The sequence below is a fragment of the Seriola aureovittata genome, chromosome 22 (genome assembly GCF_021018895.1).
Source record: "Seriola aureovittata isolate HTS-2021-v1 ecotype China chromosome 22, ASM2101889v1, whole genome shotgun sequence".
NCBI lineage: Eukaryota > Metazoa > Chordata > Actinopteri > Carangiformes > Carangidae > Seriola > Seriola aureovittata.
Genome location: NC_079385.1, coordinates 10,339,865 through 10,358,032, shown reverse-complemented (window position 1 = coordinate 10,358,032; position 18,168 = coordinate 10,339,865). Strand labels below are relative to the sequence as shown.

At 42.3% G+C, this 18,168-nt stretch overlaps 1 protein-coding gene across 1 annotated transcript in view; it reads left to right on the top strand.

Moving 5' to 3' along the window:
- Positions 1–17,734: 17,734 nt before the first annotated feature.
- Positions 17,735–18,168, top strand: part of prickle1b (prickle homolog 1b) — a 31,627-nt gene continuing 31,193 nt past the window's right edge. The window contains exon 1 of the mRNA XM_056367302.1: positions 17,735–17,984. The gene's annotated coding sequence lies outside the window, so the exon portion shown is untranslated. The remainder of the gene's footprint in view (positions 17,985–18,168) is intronic.

Sequence of the window (18,168 nt, the reverse complement as noted above, 5' to 3'; positions counted from 1 at the left end):
GTGCTGGGTTACAGGAATCCAGCACAGAAATGGCGGATTCCACCACCACAAATAAAAGCTGTTATATAGAAAGAAATTTAAATGGCTATTGCAGAATAAAAGGCTGATCACAAATAGTATGAAAAATGAAAGTCTTTAGGATTATCATTTTAAGTGCATTACCTTCGCTACTTTTAAAATACAGACCAATAAATATTCAAATGTTTTCCAAAAGTTTTGGAATGAAACTTGAAATCTCTTCTTTTCTCAGAACTGTTGGCAGGGAAACAGGAAACTGCTCCCTCTGCATTTTCTGTTGGCTCCAAAACATTTCAAAACCATTTAATTTAACACACGCGACCTTGTAAATGTCTTTGTTTTGGTTGTGGTGAACTGAGGTCACTGTGTGTTTTGTCCCCAGGCTAATAGCGAGCTAAATGAGCCCGGTGAGTTGCAAAGAGGACAAAAGTCCATCTGAAGGGTCTCAGAGCTGATTATTCAGCAGACCTGGTCCTACACCATGCAATTTATGCAATTAATAAATCTGTTGGGATGAATGAGATTAATTTTTTTTTCCTCCTTGGTTGGGCTGTCAAGTTCGATGTAGTGTTCACACTGTTGAGTCAAGCCTGTAGGTCTGGGTTGTCGCCACTGGTTCTCTTGAGGACGGGTGACCTTTGACCCCCCTGGTAGCCTGGGGGTCATCACGCTTTGACCTCAGCAGTTACAAGGGTGCATTCCCACTGAGAGGGTTGAAGGCCTGCAACCCCCCTACCCCCCCCCCACCCCAAAGCCACAGACACACACATTCAGACGAACACATGCACACACATTCACATGCATAAACACATTTAAAATACCTCCCAAGCGCTCTGCTGCTGAGTCAACAAAAACAAACTGCCTCGTTTTAATAATCAAGTTTGACTTTGAAGGTTTTTTGTGTGAACATTATTAAATTTCCCCAGAGTCACTAAGTCTGGCACGGCTTTATTAATTAACGCAATGAGTAGCGAGTGATTTACAGCCGAAGTCTTTGGTGTCAGGGTTTAGAGTGGTGGAAATAGGTATCATTAGTCTGCGAGACGCTCTAAGTAGTGGCCATATACACATAATGAAAGCTTTCATTAGGAATCAGGGAGGATTGGTTGTGAAAGGTGAGTAAGTGTGTGAGTGTGTGTGTGTGTGTGTGTGTGTCTGTGTTGTGGCAGCATGATGTACACGACAGAACGCACGCATGCTTGTGTATGTGTACCTATTCACTTGGCTTTGTTTGTCTCTCTCGCTCTCTCTCATCAGGGTTGCTGTATTTGGCAACAAACCACAAGTTTCATCAACCCTAGGCTGAATTCTCTCTCTCACACTTTTTCTTCCCTCCCCCCCTCTCCCTCCCCGCTCTCTTTTCCCCTATCTTAACCTCTCATTCATTCCTCCCAGCTTCACCTTCACCCACCAAACCTTTCAAATAAGTGCTGACCTCGCTGATGACTTTGGCAGGTCAAAGTGAAAGCGCTGTATGTTTCAGAAGGGGCATTTCTGCTTCACCTCACATAACCTGTCTCCTGCAGTATCTGTCTCCTCCGCTATGTTTCCATTTCAAATGCATTCATTTACCAGTTTATTTACCTCATTTACCAGTATTTACATTTTGTCATACACTCAAGCTGCAGTCCACTGATTCATGGTTACAGGCTTGCTATGTGTACAATACATGCAGCACTTTATACAGCAGGTTGAAGATTTTCCAAGGCTTTAATGATAGCTTGGTAAAGTACAGTGCACTACTATGTGCTGATGTGATGCAATAGTGTTTTACTCAGTGGATCTGATTAATGTGGTTGGTTAATTCTACAGAAGATGCCTTTTGCCCAAGGGGCTCTCCTGCACCCTCTGCTTCTCTGCCTGGTTATTATCTGTTCATTCAGCTAAATTAAGACCGTGATAAATACTGAATAACTCCTAGATGGGGAAAAAATACCCCCAAAATTTTGGCGATAAAACATTAAAATGAGTTTGAAATTCATTTATGCTTAATTCAACTTGTTTGAATCCATCAAGTTTATATTTTAAGTGTTCATTATCTGCTAAATTGGGTTATTATGACTGTACCTTTCTGTGCTTCTGCTATATTGGCTCCATCGACCTATTAATTACAAAGACTAGATAAGAAGAGTACTCCACTGATTTTTGCATTGCACTCCTATAACATTGCCAGATGGACTATAAAAAAAAATCAGCAAAACCAGAGATATTTTTTTTTATTCAATGCATTCTGCTACATCCTTTTATTTATCAGATTTAGCGCAGCTCTCTCTGCAGTCCCAAAATGCTTTGTACAACTTTTTGTCACATACAAAGTTGTACTCCCCAAGACCTGTAAACAAACTTTGATGTGTATAATCTGTCACATTCCCCTTTAAAGGGAAACCAAAGTCCAAGGCTAATGGCACGGGTGCCATTTTTAGCCATGCTAGCAGTAGGAATGGAAATGTTGCCATTCAGTCCACCATTTTGGTCCAGGATGAAATATCTCAACAGTTATTAGATAAGTATTTCTGTTTTGAAATGTTTTCGAACATTCCGGGTCCCCAGAGGATGAATACTAATATCTTTGGTGATTCCCTGATGTGTTTTTATGCTAATGAAAAATATTAGCATGCATGTTAAACCAACCTGACCCCCCCCCCCCCCAAATACCATACTACCATGCTAAACATCAGCATGGAAAAGTTTCAGTTGTTAGCATATTAGCATGCTGATGCTAGGTTAGGCTAACTGAATGGAGAAAGTCTTCAGGTCAACAATGTTTAAACTGACTTGAAAATAACTGTAAACTCATGAACTAGGTTCTTGAATCAAATGTCACCATAAAATGCTAATGACAGAAATTCATGTATTAGCAAGAATTACTTTTCTGAATTTCTTCCAAGAGGTTCTTTGAGTAACACCTCATCCACTTTTCATATTTTTACAGGCCACCTGCCCCATGACTGAAAATGACCTTTTTACAAACGCATTCATTTATTCAGCACAATCTCACTGAAATGCTAATGTATGCAATTGCTTTCTGCCTACACGTTTGCTGCTTAGCTTCCTGTGGACGAAGCTACAGTGAGTGAGCGCATGCATGACAAAACTATAACAAATGCTCTCTCGGTCACAGTCACACAGCGCCAGTGCAAAGCAGCCAATTAACTGCAGACAACACCAGTTCATCATTAACAGTGCGAGTCTCTCCGTGTGTGTGTGTGTGTGTGTGTGTGTGTGTGTGTGTGTGCGTGTCTGCGTGTAGACAGAGGGATCTCTAACCTTATGTAATCTGTGTATATCCTGTAGGCTTGTCATCTGTTAGTAAATTAATCATTAAGTCCTGCTGCTGCACTGAACCATCTCTGGCCTCTTTTTTTTTTTATTTTCAAGCTGTCCTTCAAGCTGTTCCTTTATGTAATACTAAAGCCAGGGTTAGGTTAAACTGAGATATGGAAAATTGGCAAAAACAAAATACACAATACTGACTTGTCTTGATGATTGTATCTTTACTAAGCACCCTTTGGTTTTGCATAAAAGCACTATCCAAACAATTACTTGTATTATTGAGATGCCTCCTTTCTGTATTTTGCACTCACTGTGAGCCAAACAACATTTAAACACCTCTCAAGCAAATGAACCAAAATTAGATGTAAATCAAAGGGTGCAGGGGATTGAATAGCATTTGGGACAAAATTAAGAGCATATCCACAGGGGCATCTTCTGATGGCTTCGGTCCTCAGGGACTCATTGATCTCAGCGGCAGGTTTTTATCTCAATTCCTGTCTTCCTGCTGCTGCACGCAGATGGTTATGTTCTTCAAACAATTCCCTAAAAAGCACCTTTATCAGAGTGGAAGATTTGGGCTTTAGCAAAAATATATTTTTCATCAGCTCTTGTCCTTTCTCTCAGTGTAAATTATTTTTTTCTCCTTCTCTCACTCATATAACACACACACACACACACACACACACACACACACTCCGTGGGAGCTGGCTGCCACAGTGGCTCAGTGTGTGTGATGCCAAGGCAGCAGCCTGGTGCGGCAGTGACTGTGAGTCATAGCTAACACAGCATGGAGCCATGGCACCCAGTCATTATAACACACACACACACACACGCACACACACAAACACACATCCACACACATACACACACACACACACCACAGGGGTCCAGACAGGGAAGAAACCAGGTGCAGTGCAAATGCAGACGTTTCTCTGATTGAAGTTCGAATCAGTACGTTAATGAGCTTAAATTCTCCATCTTTTTGTCTCCGTCAGTTTGTATATTTCTCTCTCTTCTTTGTGTGTAATTATTTCTTCTTCAACAAGTTCCATGAGTTCAAACCCATTGAAACACCGTGCCTCAACAGCCAGCGAACAATCAGCCAAACAAATAACCTCGACAGAAGGCGGCATTAAGCCTCCTGGTGATCACTTTGTTTACATACTTGAGGCAGTGGGAATGTTGTGCTTGAGTGCAGAAATCTATGGTGGTGCGCCACATGCACAAATGTGTGCGTGCATGTTAGCGTCTGTGCGCCTGCATGCACACGGCAGCATTCATAGATCGCATTAAAAGCCCCTATTAATGATCTAAAGACGTGATAAAGCTGGAAAATCGATGACTGTTCCCTACTCTCCAGTACTCGGGCAACCTGTGAACGTCAGCTGAGGGGAGCACGGCTGGTTAGCACAGCACAGCATAGCTCTGGCTCCTCTCTGGTGGCTTGATGCCTCATTGGACTCTAATGTAGCATGGTGAGCTGCAGCACTGATCAGGTAGAGGGAGCGGACTTATCTCAAATGAAGAACGTCTGCACAAAATCAGATCAGTCATCATCTGAAAATTGCAAGGCCTGCTCTGATTACCCTTTAGATCCCTTTCGACATTAGTAGATACCACTTTAGATGCTTTAATGGTGAATCATACTGGACGTACTGTTCACATGCAGAGAAGGTGCAAACTCTCCTGTAAGATAGAGGTCACAAGTTCACTCCAAACAGCCTTTCATTTGTTGCCATAAAGAGCAAAGTATTCACTCACAGTTACGGCTGTTCTGCTGTAAATCACTGTGATGAAAGTGTTTGCGGTATGCACACACTACAAATGCAAACAATTTCAGATACCGACCGAGTGAAATGAAACGATCCGACAAGATGCAGAGTCATTATGACACCTATTTCGTGTTCCCCTGCGCCGCAGAGACGAGCTCGTAAACAACATATGGGTTCCCGAGGGTGGCATCTTTTACTTAAAGGTAATTTGTCAGGAGATGCTCTGTGGGACTGTGGATGACTGAGAGCAGCCTTCACTAAGAGTTCTCGCTCGATTTCTTGCACGCACACACACACACACACACACACACACACACACACACACACACACTCACCAGAGCCCACCTGCGAGTGTGTTATTCTACCCCCAGCAGCAGCCCCAGGAGAGCTCAGGCAGGTGTAGCGTTACATCACTGACACACTTTACCATTAGCCACAGCTCATTAGAGTAAACTGGCGCCTCTCTACTCACTAATCACTGTTTGAGAAATTGTGCGCTTAACTCTGCCAAGTTGTTATTACTTCACTGAAAGCTGAGCCGTCAGTCTCATTGACTTGTGAAACTGTAGTATGTTGATGTGAGGTGTTTTCTGTTGAGCCAGCTGGAGAATAGGTGGCGTTAAATCTGCATGTTGTACGACATGTTGTAACTTTTAGCTGGACTATATGACAGAAATCCATGGATTGAGACAAGAGGAGACATGTATATTGGTATGGTGAGGTAAAATGTTGCACCATCATTGTTGATATGTAGGTTGTCCATTGTTTATAATACAGTGCAGTGGAAGATAAACCCTATATTATAAATTCACCCCACCTCCAATATGTGTGCATGTAAACATCTTATCCCAGTTATGAGAAAACATGTATATACTACCAGGAGAAGGGAAACCAGGATCCTGTGTCACGTAAACACCTTATCCCGGTTTTTTTGAACATTCTCTATTGGAACGGCTGAGATGACACAACTGTACACAGACCATCAGATGCTGAACCAAATATGAGCAAAACCAGGATAAGACTCAAAACCCAGATAAAGTTATATAAAGTTCCCACAGGGCAGTCACGTGGAATCATCACTGACTGCAGCTACACACTGACTGCAACTATTTTTTGTATTTGCACATGACTGGATCATATGACTGTTCCGTAAAGTTATTAATTTATTCTTCATTCAAAGCTAGTAATGGTAAGGAACCCCCACAGGGTCTCAATACTGTTTTATTAGTTTATCTGCCCTGGCAACAGTTGGTTTTTTTTTTGTGTGTGTGGAAAATTGGTGGAAAATATACAACATGTCAATATTAAAAATGCCCTTTGTCTTCAAACACACTCTGCAAATTACAAAAATATTATATGTAATTTAACTACATATTTAGCAGGTTAGGGTTAGGGTTAGGCTCAGTGTACAGTAAGTGACTACAATTTGCCCTTGTCCAAGTCAGTTGTGGAGACTAGCTTCGCTACAGCTGCAGAACGACAGTTTGAATTTTGAATGTGTATTTATAGAGATATATATAGCATTCTGTCTGTTATATATTTTATACTATCCTGATGCCCCACTGCCAAGCGTTCCAGTGTTTGCTTGTTTTTACTCATTATTTGTTGATCTGCCTCTCCTTCGGTCTCTAAACCAAAACAAATCCTTGTTCATTTATTGCACTTGGCAAATAGAGTGATTCAGAGTCTGATTATGACAGTGTCCGGACTTGGCTCGGCCCTGCTTTCAATACTTCCAAGAGATGGATGAGAGACGAGGCAACGAAAGGGGCGGGGGGTGTTAGAGACAGAATGATAGATGGGCCAGGCACTGAGGAGGCATACTCAGTGGATACAAGCCAAGATTTCTGTCAGAGGAGCAACAGGGAGAGCTTTCTCAGATCCTCCTCTAGAGAGTCCCGGCCCCTCCTCACGACTCTGTACGCCCCACCAGTATCTCCCCTATCCCTCATATTCCCCCTTCTTTCCTTCTCTTTTTATAGCTCTCCCCTCCCCTGATATTCCTCCATCTGTCTCCGCTCTTCCCTTTCCTTCTCGCCGCTCCTCTCCCTCTCTGCTCCACTCTTCACAGAGGTGATGACAGAACTTCCCGGGCACGTGTTGCACAGACGAACCTCAAGAGCCTCTGGACACACACCAACACACATGCTCACCCATACGCAGAACACATGTTGAATGGATTAATTCAACCCTACCGTACCCACCTGGGCTGGGGAGATTGTGATGGAATATATAGTGAAGACCAGAGCCAGTCAGCATGTCGTACAGAAAGATTCTTCAATGAGATTTTGTGATGTCCATGTTGTCCCTGTGTGTGTGCTGATGCATTGTCTGCCCTTACAGTAGAGTGGCCTTCTCTCCTGTAACTAAAAGCCAATCAGTGCCGGTAAAACTAATTCGTATTAAAGGAATAGTTCAACATTTTAGGAACTATACTTAAGCACTCTTGCTGCATCTTTGTGCTAAGCTGAGCTAATCGCCCAATGGCATGCAGATATAAGAGTGGCATCTGTACATCTAATCTCAGCAAGAAAGCGAACTGACCTTGATGTCATGCAAATTTGGTTTTTCAGTCTAAAAACGATTCAAGTCTTGTCACCGCCGTTCACGAGGCTGCTAAATGAAACCTTGAAATTCAGCCAAAATGTGAGGTTGTACAAAAGCAAACACCACGGGCTCCACCACGGAGACCCTGTTCCGACCATGTGAGCAAATACATTCTTGGGTTACTCAATATAAGCCCCAGTTGTATTGATAACAGAGTGAGGTGTCATTGACACACCTACCAAAGTTACAACAGCAGTTCACACCTGACATGATGTGCCTTAAGTAATCATCAGATCTACGCAGTTCGACGTTTGTGCCTTCATCTGCATTCAACTTGATACATTTTTCCAGAAGATTTGGAAATTCAATGGTACTGAAACGAAAAGCTGATCATTTAGGATTATCTTGTTCACACAACACTACAAATTTGGACAAATTGCATGTCTGATGACCTGCGATTGTGTCTTAAGTAAGTGGTTCATTGAATTTGGAAGATCAACACAAGGGGTCATGATCATTGATCGTTTTCTGTTCCAACTGCTTACTACCATTGATAAAAGGTTCACATGAACAGCCGTTTGTTTTAAGGAGTTACCAGCAAAAAAGGTTGAGAACTACTGTCCTTAGTGATCTAATCCCATTTTGCTTCTTAGGGTTCAAAGCTGTCCTGTTGTGACTTCATCATCCATTTTACTGCCAAGTGTAGACAGGGCCAAAGCTGTGTAGCTTTAAAGTTTCTGCAAGTCAAGTTTGAAGCAGTCATAATGAAGCCAGCTAATGCGGATACCTTCATCTGGTTTTGAGCTTATTTCCACCTTCTTGATTTCTTTATGATTAATGGAACTTGGAGAGTGGATGTCCCCCTTGTGTTAATATGATCACGCATATGAGAGAAATAGTATTCTTCGATTTTTTTTCATCTTTATCTGGGTTGTGTCTTGTAACTGTGCCTTATCTGGCAGTTAATACAGACCAACTCTGAGTATTATATTTGAAAATGTTTCTGCTAAACACTACACAGCCACTGGAAAGCCCTGGGCTTTTAATAAGTTTGCTGTCATCAAGCAACTGATATCGGATATGAAAATATTTTTTAAAAGATTTGGACCGGATGACAGTTTCTAGAGTAATTTAAACTGGTGAGCAACAGACATAATGCAGAAAAAAAGATGCATCAAACTAACTCATTGAACTCCTGAAACCATACATATTAAATCAATATGATTTGGTGCAGGACTCCGTGAAATTGCCAGGCACATTTTCGTTGCCAAAAAGTTTTTTGTTTCTCCTCAAGGAAAATAATGACTGCATTATCTGGCCCAAATCTGCACTTGTTTTCTCTCTTGATCCTGTGGGAGCCTGGTTTTCTGCTGGACAAGGCTGTGAGCGCTAGTTAAGGGCACACAGCGCACATTTCCCTGGGTGTAGGTTGATAGGAAGGCATAAAACACAGCATTGCATCATCACTTTATTTATCATAACCTGTATGTTATGAGGGCTGGATCACTGATTACGCCCTGTGTATATACTTTCTGCGCATATATCATCTGAAACAAAACACGGCTATGAGTTTCCGCAAGTGTGTGTGGGTTAGCGCACTCATTTGTACATTAGGGAGACTGTCTGTGTGTGTAACATGTGTTTCTCATTGGGATCCATTGAGTTTCATTTGCCAATCTGAGCCAGGTTCTCACCTCTAAAGCCGCTGGGTTTATGTGCAAATGGAGATATGAGACAAGTTTGAAAAATAGATTCCTCTAGTGTTACATGACCTGGTAGATGCAAAGAAGAGAAGCATAGTTTTAGTGGCATGTGACTCCAACGACTGTCGTTATAACACAATAGAGCACTAACGAAGTTGAAACCAATTTTCCACCAACGACAGTCATGCAAACGACTGTCGTTGACACTTGGAGCACAAAAGGGAACCAGTGACATCATCATCCTTGTGAACGCCCACAAGAGGTTAAATACCTGGGTCTCCACACCAGAAAGTAGGACCAGTCCTAGCCTGGTCAGATGCGTACACGAACTGATGAAGCCTCTTGGATGAGAGGTGAAACGTCTTCACAGACAAATAACCTAGTCCAGTTGTTTTCGATTTAAAAAACTCCTTTAGGATACTATGACCTGGACAAATGAGAATATACACAGGCTTAAGAGAAGCATAATGCTTCTGACTGCAAGTATAAGTGAATGAACGACAGCGAGGAGGGGTGCTGGAGGAGTACTCGACAGTTTTTGACCACCCACAGTACCCTTCTTGGCTTATGAGAAATTATTCCAAGTAAATATAAAGTTTTCAATAAATATGAATATAAACTTTGAACATAAAGTAAATCTAAAGCTACTGTTAGCAGTGGGTTAGCTTAGCACAAAGTACATGAAAACAGCTAGGCAAAGGTAAATAAAATCTGCCCTCCAGCAACTCTAAAGCTCACAAATTAAAAAAGGTAAATGTGTAAATTTCCCAAAATGCCTAACTCTTTCTTTCATGTCAGGCGGGCCATTCCAAAAGAGAGCATCATCTCGTAAAGTCAGCAACTTGATGGGCAAAATGATGGTATTGTTTCCAAGTGGATACCAAACTGTTTTATACAGCTGTTTAAAATCGAACAATTCGTCTGCAAGAGAAAGACACAGAGTCTCCTGGGACACCTCAGTTAGGGAGCCTTCAAAGAGTTTTCAAATAAAGTATTTTCCTAATATTTTATCTGTCTTTGACATGCTGTGGTCTGGGGACTGTAGGAAGGCTTTGACGTATTTGGCGGCGGTTGTTACAACGGCAGGAAAATTCATTTCTGGACTGTCGAAGACATTTGTTCTATCTGGCCTCCCAAGGCGAGAGTGCAACCCAAGGTCTTTCTTCTCCTCTCTTTTCTTTTCCTTTCCTCTCCCTGATCCCTCATCCTCCTCTCCTTCCTCGCTTTCCCCCTCCCTCTGATCTCCAGTCTTGCTCTTGGCTGACATATCCCCTGGATTTTTATGTGTGTGCGTGCGCGCGCTCGTACATAAGCGAGTGTGTATGTGTGAGGCAAATTCCTCAGTATGGTCCAGGAGCTATGTGCTGTCACACACTTCCTCCCTGAGGCCAAAACCCCTGAGGAGGGGAAGGAGGGAGGTTGGCTCACTGCTTGAAATACTTTCAAAGAATGCATAAAAAGATGCACAGGTACATAAAATCTTTAGTTGTGATTACAGAATACCCAGAACGCACATAAAATTCAACAAGAACCTCCGGTGCGCACGTATAGTTGATGTATGTGAAAGACTGGTGATTTGATGCGGGCTTCTTTCTTTCTTAGACTGAAACATACCAGTGAGGCTCCCCACCCCTTGTCATTCTATCTGCATGTATGCATGCGCGTGTGTGTGTGTTTGTGTGTGTGTGTGTGTGTGTGTTTTCATCGTGCCTAAATTCCCGATGCTGTTTGCTTTTTAGCTCGCCTCAGTAAGCGCCAAGCCAAAAGGCTCATTTGTTTAACCCCCTTCACCAATACACTCTCAGACACACACACACAGTTCAGTTTGTATTCGGAGGAGCTCCTGCTCGGAAACCGTGTTTAACACAAATAAGTGACATAACTGTCACAGGAGTCAGTAAATAAGTTCAGTAAATAATGGTAACTTAACAAATGCAACACAAGGTGAATCTATCATCATTAAAATTATAGGCTGCAGCTTTCAAATACACCCAATGTTGAATCCATGTAAAATACACTCCTTTGTTTGACTGCCGTGGAGAGTTGATCGTGTGTGGTGGTCTTTGGGTCAGCAAAGGCTTAAATATTAGACACTGTCATATAGGAGAAGTTTAGCATTAACTCAAAGAGTGAGGTACTAACTTTAAAATCTATACACAGAGAAGTAGATGAGCAGTCATATGTATGGTCAAAGATTTGATCCAGGCATTAATGGCATTAATTATTAGGCATTGATAGTCCTAACAGTGTCCAGACTATAATGACAAAATTGCAATTAATATATCAAAAGATGGTGGGATAGTGGTGTATGCATAATCTTATCTGAAACAGCTGACACCATTGAGATTGGATAGCCTAACATAGATTTCTTGTCAATATTTGCATCTGTAGTAAAATATAATATAAGTTGTTAACACTTAGGAAACCTACTCTGATAATACATTTACTTTCTCATATTTAAAGTTGTGTAGATTCATTGACTCTTAGTATTTGGACATTGTTTACAAATGATGACAATAATGACTGTTTATAATATTTCACGCACTGTGTATCTGATTGGCCTGTCACCATTAAAGTTTACTGACACCGCTTTACAAAGGTAAACCTCATTAGCAATAACTGAGAATTCCATCACGCACTGTGAAGGCCCAAACCCTAAATCTTGAGTTACAGGACGACCAACACTGATGCTGCTGAGTTTGGGATTTCACCGTCTTACAGTATACAGCCCTGAGGGGGAAACTCCACTCCAGAGACACAGTCAGGTGTTACATTGCAGTTGTGCATGCAGATGAGGTCGGTCCGTCTAAAAATGACCCTCTTTGGATTAATACAGATGTTTGAGTTAAGGGTCTGGATTGTGGATCTGCTGGTGCCCAATCAGTGGAACGGGCAGAAATGTGCACTATAGTAGTAAAAGCGACAGTTTTGATGGAAAGGTTTGATCCCCGTTATCAAACTTTCATGTCAAGGCGGTCTTATTCGTATTTCCCAAAATCACATAATTCACTAAGAATAAAAGCATCATACAGATGTCTAAAATATGAAAGCAATTATAGGCACAACAGAATGCTTCTTGCTCATCAGTAATAAATGTTAACAATCCAGTTCTTTTTCTGTTCTACCAAATGATTTATCCAATGAAATACCAATCAAAAACCAGATGTTTCAATACCAAACTCAAATGTTTAATTTATTTGCATTAAAACATTTCAGACTTTGCAATTCAGACATATTTGATACACCCTTTTCACAGCCTTTCTTAAGGGCTGCCATTAAATCCTTTACGTAAGTTGAGTATGGGTCTTTTGGCCAGACAGAGATTGACATGTCCAGTAATTGTGTTCAGGAGTGGGGACGCAGCAGGAAGCCACAAGCAGCGACATGGCGACTTCCATCTACTTGACTTGAGCTTAATGACCACCTGACCTAATATGGTCAAACACTCAAGAGTTAAACAGCTAGGCTCTCAGGGGTTCAAGTGCCTGACAAAGTGCTCAGGTATGCCAGCTATGGTAGCTTAACTGCTGGAGGTCCTGCGCAGGTTGGAGGTAGCACGGCGGAAGTGAAGTGTGTCTTTAGCCTAATTAGGGCATTTTGAGAGCTATCATCATAGATGTTGTTTTGTGTGGAGGGACTTGAGCAACGAACAGCACATCCACTTAGTGGGATTAACATTTAACTAGTGCTCACTCGCTGTCACACACCTGTCTAAAAAAACACCACACCAGTGAGTCAGGAAGCTGTGTGTATCTGCATGTGTGTGTGCGTGTGAGTGTCTCTGTAGGGGGGCAACGACTGTTGATTTACTTCATTCAACAATTACCACTCAGAGGTGGCAGGAATTCCAGAAATGAGGAAAGACTGTGTTCCAGTCCATTCACTCAGAGCCTTTCCTCTCATAAAAATACCTGAATTAGTTTAAATAGTTGGCTAAGCCTCTCTAGTGTCATACCTCATCTCACCCTGCAAGGTCCACTTGTCATTCTCAGTTACGTATTCCTCTTTAAAATGACTTATGTTGTGCATGCTAATAGTGATTAGTTGCTGACCTTAGTTACACTTGGATAGGACACTCGGCTAAAGAGAATATGTTGTTTGTTAAAATGTTAGTTTATTTTTAGTTTAGTTTAAAAGACATTTTGTGAAATATGTGTTTTTCTTATGTCAGTAAATATGAAGCAGCAGACAAGAGCTGTTTAGCTCAGATTAGGATAAAAACTGGAAGCAAGGAGAAACAGCTAGCTTAATTCTGTTAATCACAAAATCCAACTACCAGCACCTCTGATGAACACTTTACAGCGTGTTTAATCCGTACAAAATCCATTGACACCTTTTATTCAGCATGTATAACCCCAACAAATACACCAGTGTGCAAATCTAAGCTAACAGGCAGCTGGCTGCAGCTTCATATTCAGCCAGTCTCAACTGTTACAGTAAGCTAGCTAGAAACACTTTAGCTAGCTACAACCCATGGCCTCGGAGCTCACAGTAACTTAATTTCTCTCAGTTCTCTCTGTTATTGCTCTGCACTCTCTCCTTTCTCTTCGTGTATTAAGAAGATTCATAATGCCTCGGGATTCAAGTTTTCAGCTCTCACGGATGCATCATCACATCACTTCAAATCAATTGGTTTTCTTTGTTTTTTCCTAGTCTGTCGACATTTGTTTAAGTGACAATTGAATCCATGATTTATTGTGACTGTTGAAAAAAAACAAAGTCATTTCTCCATTCCAGAAACAAAAACGAGTTTATGCATGTGGTTGCAACAGAATTTGAAAAATGGATGACTCTGTAGCTATTGGAGAGCCTTCCAGTAAGTAACCAAACTTTCCCTGACTCAAGTGAGCTGATGCATCTGATGACGGTGCAGTGGTAATAATGAACCCCACCCCCACCTCCCCAACCGCCCATTTGGCCTGTGGTAACGAGATGACACAGCTAGATAGACAAATGACAGGGGGAGAAAGACAACATAGATTACAGGTAGATAAATGTGATGAGTGACAGTGACTAACCAAACATGATTGTAGCTATTGTGAACGGGTTTTCCAAAAAACTATGGCAACGCAAAAAAAAAAAAGAAAAAAAAAGAAAGATGTATTACAAGGGAAAAAGAAGCTCTGCCCTGAGTTTATTTTTAGTGAGACAGTTAGAAGGGAGAGGCTGATTCAGTTCACTGTCTCCTCCAGATGATGTTTTGTGGACAACCCGGGCCATTACGAAACACGGCCCAGGCTCCCACAGCTTGATTGACAGTTTTCCTTTAGGCCAAATCTGGAACCACTTACCTCATTCTTACAGAGGGGGTTGGAGGTTTTGGAGCTGGGTTATACAAGGTCAAAGAAAGAAGGGGCCCGGTGGGTCACAACCAGGAGAGGAAGCAGACTTTTTCTGCATATTGCTTAATGATATCAAACTATTTTACCAGCTAGCTAAATTTTAGCCAGCATCCCAGGTATCTAATGCCAGATATCTGGATTCACAGCACTTGACTTATGGCTATTTGGAGGTTTCCAGCTGGTTGAGGCCCAGACACAACTCATCTCCTCTGTCTGACATAGTTTCACAGGGTTAAATGTCACTTAAATGCAGAAATTCATTAGTCACGTTAACGACATGGTGTGAGGTTATCCAGTGTTTTTAATGAGCAGATATCACCTTTCAGACCAGTCCTGAAATCATATGCCACATTTTTTAGTTTCACTCTCACTGCTGTCAGATATACTACCCTGGACCAAGTTAACATTTCCACATTAAACTTAATGATCAATCATGAGCAGAGAAGCTAAATCATTATTTCATTTTCCCAAATCCAATAAATATGACAAATATCTGGGATAACTAACCAGGCCACTGCAGGACAGATGAGCCTGGTATAGATCAGATGAGATGCCTTTCCAACAACCAGATACGCTGATAGGAAGATAACCTCTGCATGCAGTGGTTTGCTATTCATTGCTCATGACATCCAAGCTGTCGTCACAAAGCGCGTGGTCCCACATCAATCTGGATTGCTTTCAAAGCGGTGTTCCATAAAGAAAAGAGAAGGAGAAAAGACAGAGATAAAAGACAGGATCAGAGATGTACAACGTGCTGCGCCCGGATCTGACACTTTCATCAGCCGCACTGTGTTTCCACGCAGCAGAAGGTGACAGGGGCAGGATTTACTGACCCAGAGGCCCCTTTTGTGCTCTCCACGCTGCACTGATCCTCGCTTCCTCTCTGGCTGCATGTGTAGGCCTATAGGCTTACCTTTTATACCCCTCTCCCTCTTTCTGTGTCTGCTGTAAATAGGCTTAATGTTACAGATGTCTGTGTGCGAGCACAAAGAGCCGAGGCGAAGCACAGAGACCGGCTCTATTCTGCGTCGAGGCGAAGGGAACAGGTGGAAAGAGAGCAATCGGGACATAGAAGATGATCAGATTTCCCATTAAAAAAGTTCAGCAGCTATGTGTGGTTTTTCAGGTGTGTAGTTGCGTATGTGTGTGTGTGTGATGTGGCGCACAGCAGGTGAACTGAGTGGAGTGAATCGCTGCTCAGTTACAGAGCTGAGTCTTAAGCTGTTTTGCACATTTTCTACGCACAAATGAAATATTTGTTTACATCTGTTGCCATGGCTCTAGCAGCCATACCGCTGCTCACTTTCACTGTTTGGAGATCTATGAATTGAGGCTTATTCTACTGCTGACTTCCAGAGTGAGCGCCGCTGGATAAGAGCGAAGCTAAAAGACTTAAATGTGAAATGTAAGTTGTAAATCAAGCTGTCAGATGCTGTCAGAGCAGCAGCCAGCAGGGTGAACAAGGGCGTCCATGGGTCCCCACGCTGTGTGGGCTGACTGACTCGCTGGCACAGACAATAAGCCATACTGTTTGACCTGCTCTCTCTGTCACACTGCCAGGTTCACGGACATTCAAGCGGCTCTCTTCGCTCCCCTGACTCCACAGCTGAGACTGAAAAATTCAATCCAAACACTCTGCTCCACAAATCAGACATCTGCTGCATTTTGAAAACATATATTTCTTGATTTTCTTCATCTCTGTGTCCAAAAGAGTTTTGACAGCCATGAACGAAATAATGGCACTTTTGTGATGCTTTTTTCATTAAACGATGACACCGACACTGGCCTTGTAATAGGTTATGAGCCTGCTTATGACCATCTAACCACTGAGTTCTAGGTCAGTTAGTTAATACTTCAACTGATGCTCTTAGTGAATATGATGGATTTGCTGAGGATATAAATCAGTGTTTCTCAGCCTCTTCCTGTCATGCTCTTATTTTGGAAGCAAACACTCTGGCACCAGCCCCAATGTAAAAAACAATCCATTTTTACTCTAACAGTGTGGAAATCAGCAACAAAACAAGCCAAACTGAGTGAAACGTTGTCAGAGCCACCATAGATTTCAGACATAAAAGACACAAAGCTTTCCAGCCGCATAGACAGTGAAACCAAGAACAAGACGGACAAGTTTTAAACTTTCCAACTGCTGGGAGGTCAGTGTTTCAGTGAGTCTGCGCCACAGGGTAAAACATGAAATCTCTTCTTGGGTTCACTGGTGAAGTGAATCCTTTTTCAACAGAGTAGGACAAACCTATTTTAAAACCTCCATCTGTCCATAAAGCTACACAGACCCACCTGAGCTGCCCAGGCTGATGATGATGATGAAGCTGTCGATGAAGATACAACTCTTGTCATTCACTCTCCAGGAAAACAGCAGATGAGCATCTGACACTTGCTCCCTTGTATATTGACTAATGGCCCATTGGTGTCTGCAAGTAAATGAAGCCACTTTGGGTAATTGAAATACTTGACATATAGGCTATATGGTTTCGTATACCAGACAGGGCCTGGAATAACACAGTGTACAGTAAATAACACCACACCACACATCATGACCTAGGGTCAGTTTTGAGTTTCAGGAGGTTACCACGTGGCGCACGCATGGAGTAAGTGAATATACGGTATGTCATACATGCCATAGATAGGGTAAACCGGTATGTTCACCCGCCACCTCCATAACCGTCATAAATCAGATGAAATGGTCCTCGGAAAATGTGTATTGAGAAAGAGGTGAACCCAAAAGGACGTTTTATTACATAATTGCTGCTGTATTATCTCTATGGTGGTGGATGATGAGTTTACAGTGACCTCATCATACTTCATGGTATTTTTAACACATAGATTCTGACGAGCTCCTCCTATCTTATGGGGAATAAATATGCTCCAAGAACATATCAGTAAACAAATGGCATGGATGTAGGCTGTAGAGTATAATGTCCCGGAAAGTGAGAAGGAGAGGGAGGCCTGTGTGTGTGTGTGTGTGTGGAGGAGGGTGGGTGGCGGGGGGGGGGGGGGGGGGGGGGGGGGGGGTTCATGTTTAAGCCAATAGGCGCAGAGCAGAGCTAATGTCATTTCTCAACGCTTTAACCTGGTGCCAGAGCTGCGCAGCGCTCAGCCCTGGTGAGCGTCCCTCTCTCTTTCTCTCTCTCTCCTTCTGTCCATGATCATGCACTGAAAGACTACATCCACTGAGCTGATTCAGGACTGGAAACCGTCACAGAGTTGCGTTCGCTGTGTTGCAGCCAGCCCGGATGCCTCCACAGTCGTGATTATATCTTGAGAAACGGAATATTCAGCCCGACCCCGGACAAAGTTGTTGCATCTGAGAGGTGAGTGTGAAGGCTTCGGGCTCAGATTCATTCAGTTTTCTAAATGTTGCAACCCTCTTGCTATTTAATTTACTTACAGAAAGCTGTGTGTATGAATGAAAGCAGGAGTTTGCATTAAATGTGTGATTATGAAAAAAAAAAAAAAAAAAAACACAAGAACTGTAGGTCAAGTGTAGAGAGGCTT